This window comes from Bos indicus, chromosome 29, assembly GCF_029378745.1.
Source record: "Bos indicus isolate NIAB-ARS_2022 breed Sahiwal x Tharparkar chromosome 29, NIAB-ARS_B.indTharparkar_mat_pri_1.0, whole genome shotgun sequence".
NCBI lineage: Eukaryota > Metazoa > Chordata > Mammalia > Artiodactyla > Bovidae > Bos > Bos indicus.
In genome coordinates, this window is record NC_091788.1 from 18675336 (window position 1) to 18681821 (window position 6486).

Below are 6486 nucleotides of genomic sequence, written 5' to 3' on the forward strand. Positions count from 1 at the left end.
AGACCCCTGCCAAATATATGATTTGCAAATATTTCCTCCAATTCTGCAGGCTATTTTTTTACTTTCTGGATGGTGTCCTTTGACATAAACTTTGATGACATCCAGTTTTTCTGTTTTTTGTTGGTTTGTTTGTTTTGCTTTACTTGGGCTTTAGATGTCTTACCTAAGAAACTGTTGCCTAATGCAATGTTACAAAGATCTGTGATTTATAGTTTTAAGAGTTTTATAAGTTTATCTCTTATGTTTAGATCTTTGATTCATTCTGAGTTATTTTTGTGTATGGTATGAGATAAAGATCAAAATTCATTTATTTGCATCCAGTTGTACCAGCATCATGAATTGAAAAGAATTTTATTTCCGCCACAGAATTATATTGGAATCCTTGTCAAAACTTAATAGACCAAAAATGTACAAGTTTACTTCTGGACTCTCAATTTTATTCCACTTATCTATATGTTTATCCTTGTGCCTGTATTACAGTCTTATTATAACTATGTAAAAAGTTTTGAAATCAGGAAGTGAGTCCTCTAACTTGGCTCATTTTTATTTTTTTTATTTTATTTTTTTTACTATTCTAGGTATCTTGAATTTTCATATAAATTGAAGTTTCAGTATATCAATTTCTGTCAAAAAGCCAATTGGAATTTTGATAGGGATTACATTTAATTTGCAGATCATTTGTTTCTTAACAATAATAAGTCTTTTAATCGGTGAACACGATTAAAATAGGTGTCTTTCTTTTTGTTTTAGGCTTTAATTTTTTTCAAGAATATTTTTAGCTTTCTATGTAGTTTTCTATTGTTAAATATATTCCTGTGTATTTTATTCATTTTGATGCTACTATAAATGGAATTTTTTCTAAATTTTATTTTTAGGTTGTTCATTGGTAATGTATATAAATGTTGTTGTTGTTGTTCAGTTGCTAAGTTGTGTTGGACTCTTTGTGACCCCAGGGACCGCAGCATGCTAGGCACCCCTGTCCCCCACTGTCACACAGAGTTTGCTCAAATTCATGTCCATTGAATTGGTGATGTTATCTAACCATCTTATGCCACCCCCTTTTCCTTTTGCCTTTTATCTTTCCCAGCATCAGGGTCTTTTCCAATGAATCAGCTCTTCCCATCAGATGGCCAAAGTATTGAAACTTCAGCATCATCCTTCCAATGAATATTCAGGCTTGATTTCCTTTAGGATTTACTGGTTTGATCTCCTTGCTATCTATCTAAGGGACTCTCAAGAGTTTTCTCCAGCACCACAATTCAAAAGTTTCAATTCTTCAGTGCTCAGCCTTCTTTATGGTCCAACTCTCATATCCATACATGACTACTGGAAAAACCACAGCTTTGACTACAGCTTTTTAATATGCTGTCTGTTTGTCATAGATATCTTTCCAAGGAGCAAGCATCTTTTAATTTCATGGCTGCAGTCACCATGAGTGAAAGTTGCTCAGTTGTGTCCCACTCTTTGTGACCTGATGGATTATACAGTCCATGGCATTCTTCAGGCCCGAATACTGCAGTGGGTAGCCTTTCCCTTCTCCAGGGGATCTTCCCAACCAAGGGATCAAACTCAGGTCTCCTGCATTGCAGGCAGATTCTTACCAGCTGAGTCACTGTATAGAAATACAATTAATTTTTCTACTTAAAAATAAATTAGCACAGTGGTAAAGAATCCATCCACCTGCCAGTGCAGGAGATGCAAGAGATGTGGGTTTGATCCCTGGGTCGGGAATATTCCCCTGGATTAGGAAATGGCAGCACACTCCAGTATTCTTCCCTGTATCTAGAATAAATAACTCCTACAACTCAACAATAAAAAGACAATCTGGGACTTCCCTGGTGATCCAGTGGCTAAGACTCCTCACTCCCAATGTAGGGGGCCCAGATTTGATCCCTGGTCAGGAAACTGGATGGAATCACCTCCACTCCTGCTTTATCTTCTCTGTCTTTGAACTTCTTACCCTCAAGTCCCAGTTCTCCATGAGGTACTCTCTGGATCCTCATGCAGAGCAATCCCATGGCAGCTGGGCTGTGTGGACTTCAATACTACACTTACCACATGATTAAATCCTTCCTGTCTCTCTTAACCCAAAGACTATGAGGCCTCTGGGTTCACTGAACCAAGACCAATTTGGAGGCTCTTCAGTTCAGTTCAGTTCAGTCGCTTAGTCCTGTCCGACTCTTTGAGACCCCATGGACTGTAGCGTGCCAGGCTTCCCTGTCCATCACCAACCCCCAGAGCTTGCTTAAACTCATGTCCATTGAGTTGGTGATGCCATCCAACCATTTCATCCTCTGTTGTTCCCTTCTCTTCCTGCCTTCAATCTTTCCCATCATCAGGGTCTTTTCTAAAGTCAGTTCTTCACATCAGGTGGCCAAAGTACTGGAGTTTCAGTCCTTCCAATGAATATTCAGTCCTTCCAATGAATATTCAGGACTGATTTCTTTTAGGATGGATTGGTTTGATCTCCTTGTAATGAATATTCAGGACTGATTTCCTTTAGGATGAATTGGTTTGATCTCCTTGCAGTCCAAGGAGATCAGTCCTTCCAATGAATTTTCAGGACTGATTTCCTTTAGGATGAATTGGTTTGATCTCCTTGCAGTCCAAGGGACTCTCAAGAGTCTTCTCCAACAACACAGTTCAAAAGCATCAATTCTTTAGCACTCAGCTTTCTTTGTTGTCCAAATCTCACATTCATACATGACTGCTGGAAAAACCATGGCTTTGACTAGATGGACCTTTGTTGGCAAAGTAATGTCTTTGCTTTTTTTTTTTTAATGTCTCTACTTTTTAATATGCTGTCTAGTTTGGTCATAACTTTACTTCCAAGGAGCAAGTGTCTTTTAATTTCATGACTGCAGTCACCATCTACAGTGATTTTGGAGCCCCCCAAAATAAAGTCTGTCACTGTTTCCATTGTTTCCCCATCTATTTGCCATGAAGTGATGGGACAGATGCCATGGTCTTAGTTTTCTGAATGCTGAGTTTTAAGAAAAACATTTTTTCTCTCCTCTTTCGCTTTCATCAAAGGGCTCTTTAGTTCTTCCAGCCTGGCATTTCATATGATATACTCTGCATATAAGTTAAATAAGCAGGGTAACAATATACAACCTTGATGTACTCCTTTCCCTATTTGGTACCAGTCTGTTGTTCCATGTCCGGTTCTAACTGTTGCCTCTTGACCTACATACAGTTTTCTCAGGAGGCAGGTAAGGTGGTCTGGTATTCCCATCTCTTTCAGAATTTTCCACAGTTTGTTATGATCCACACAGTCAAAGGCTTGGGCGTGGTCAATGAAGCAGTAGTAGATGTTTTTCTGGAACTCTCTTGCTTTTTCAATGATCCAATGGGTGTTGGCAATTTGATCTCTGGTTCCTCTGCCTTTTCTAAATCCAGCTTGAACATCTGGAAGTTCACAGTTCATGTATTGCTGAAGCCTGGGTTGGAGAATTTTGAGCATTACTTTGCTAGCGTGTGAGATGAGTGCAATTGTGCGGTAGTTTGAACATTCTTTGTCATTGCCTTTCTTTGGGATTGGAATGAAAACTGACCTTTTCCAGTCCTGTGGCTACTGCTGATTTTTCCAAATTTGCTGGCGTATTGAGTGCAGCACTTTCACAGCATCATCTTTTAGGATTTGAAATAGCTCAACTGGAATTCCATCACCTCCACTAGCTTTGTTTGTTTGTAGTGATGCTTTCTAAAGCCCCCTTGACTTCACATTCCAGGATGTCTGGCACTAGGTAAGTGATCACACCATCGTGATTATCTGGGTCGTGAAGATCTTTTTTGTATAGTTCTTTCATGTATTTTTGCCATCTCTTTTTAATGTCTTCTGTTTCTGTTAGGTCTATACTATTTCTGTCCTTTATTGTGCCCATCTTTGCATGAAATGTTCCCTTGGTATCACTAATTTTCTTGAAGAGATGTCTAGTCTTTCCCATTCTATTGTTTTCCTCTATTTCTAAGCATTGATCACTGATGAAGGCTTTCATATCTCTCCTTACTATTCTTTGAAATTGTGCATTCAGATGGATATATCTTTCCTTTTCTCCTTTGCCTTTCACTTCTCTTCTTTTCTCAGCTATTTGTAAGGCCTCCTCAGACAACCATTTTGCCTTTTTGCATTTCTTTTTCTTGGGGATGGTCTTGATCACTGCCTCCTGTACAATGTCACGAACCTCTGTCCATCAGTCTTCAGACACTCTGTCTGTCAGATCTAATCCCTTGAATCTGTTTGTCACTTCCACTGTATAATTGTAAGGGATTTGATTTAGGTCATATCTGAATGGTCTAGTGGTTTTCCCTACTTTCTTCAATTTAAGTCTGAATTTGGCAATAAGGAGTTCATGATCTGAGCCACAGTCAGCTCTCTGTTTGTTTGTTTGTTTGTTTTTGCTGACTGTATAGAGCTTCTCCATCTTTGGCTGCAAAGAATATAATCAACCCGAGTTTGGTATTGACCATCTGGTGATGTCCATGTGTAGAGTCTTCTCTTGTGTTGTTGGAAGAGGATGTTTGCTATGACCAGTGTGTTCTCTTGGAAAAACTGTGTTACCCTTTTCCCTGCTTCATTCTGTACTCCAAGGACAAATTTGCCTGTTACTCCAGGTATCTCTTGACTACCTACTTTTGCATTCCAGAGACTCTTATAATAGTTTAATTAAGAGATGACACAGCCTGAAGTGGGCAACAGTAGGGGAAGAGTGAGGTGACACTTAACTCCTGAGACAGGAATTAAGAAATGGCAGGACTTGGTTGATGGGAGGCATTAGAATGTAGTCCTTGAAATGTGTAGGCTGTGCTGCCCAACAGCTTAGTTTCTAAATCACACTCTGCCACTTTAGTGGCTATGGACTTGGGCAAGTTACTTAATCCTTCTTACTTGTTTTCTTATTTGTAAAATAGGAATGATGACAGCATTTATTTCTTAGGTGTGTTGTGAAGATTAAACTAGTTGAGACAAAGTGCCTAAAACAGTCAGTACCTAGCACATAAGTGTTAGTTGCTATTTTGTTAAAATAATAATAAATATGGTTATTATTACTGTATAACTGGATATGAAGAGTGAAAGAGATTAAGGAAATAATGATAAATGCCAGGTTTCTAATCTGAGCAACTCAGTGGAATGAGGTATTTTTTCATAAGATGGGACATTGGAAAAATAACAGAATTGAGAGATAAAACTGTAAATTCAATTTTTTGTGTGTGTGTGTGGCCACACCACACAGCTTTTGGAATCTTTGTTCCTAGACCAGGGAATGAACCTGGGCCATGACAGTGAAAGCCCAGAATCCTAACGACTAGAGGATTGGGGAACTCCTATAAATTCAACTTTTTTCATGAAGACTTTATTTTTTTAGAGCAGTTGTAGGTTTACAACAGGTTAGAGAGGATGGTACAGAGATTCCCATATACCCCCACTTCCACACATGTGTAGCCTCCCCATAATCAATATCCCCCACTACAGAGGTACATTTGTTACAACTGACGAACCTACATTGATGCATCAATGTCCCCCAAAGTCCATAGTTTATGAGTTCAGTTTTTGATAAGTTGAATGAGAGGTGCCTGTAGCACTTCCAAGTGGAGATGTCTAGCAGGCTGTAGTATATCAATATTTGTAGTTCATTAGAGAGTTCTGGGACGGAGATATAGACTTGGGAATCATCCACACAGGTTAATTCAAATCATGGGCATGGATGAGCTTGCCAAGCCAAGTGTTTAAGGCAGCAGCACAGTGGTTAATACTGTTCAAGGTTCTTTCTCTTCTCTTTAGTAAGCATATTAGTGATCTATTGCTGTGTTTACCCCAAAACTTAGTTACTTAAAAAACCACTATTTGGGACTTCCTTGGTGGTTCAGTGGTTAAGAATCCACGCTTCCACTGCAGAGGGCACAGTTTTTAATCACTGGTTGGGGAACTAAGATACCTGCTTGCCCTGCAGCACACCAAAACCAAAACCAAAACACACACCAAAACCCAACAGCTTCCTGTCCGTCCATGAATCTGAGTTTAGTTGGGTTCCTCTGCCTCAGGGTCGCTCCCAAACCTTCAGTCAAGGTGTCAGCCAGGGCTGCAGGCATGTCAAAGCATATAGGACCACAAAGTACATTAAAAAAAAAAAAATGATGAAAAATCCAGCAGATCCTACCTGTGGTTACACTCTGTAACTTCCAAGGCTAAGTCAGAAGAGGCTGTGCAGCTTATACCAGTCTCTTTCTTGGGATGCTCAACTTCAAAACCCAGTTGCCAAGCTGTGAGGAAGCTCAGGCCACACGAAGGAAACGTAAACGTGTTCCAGCTGATAGTTCCCACAGAGGTCCTAGCTGACATCACCGTGTGTCTGCATGTCAGATAGATGACATGATAGATCCTGAAGCCTCAGGCTCTCAGGATCTATTCCTACTACTTTCCACTAGTTCCCGTTTCAGCTCTGTCTTCGCCATGAAGTTGTCACGAAGAGGAAATTAAGAAATAAG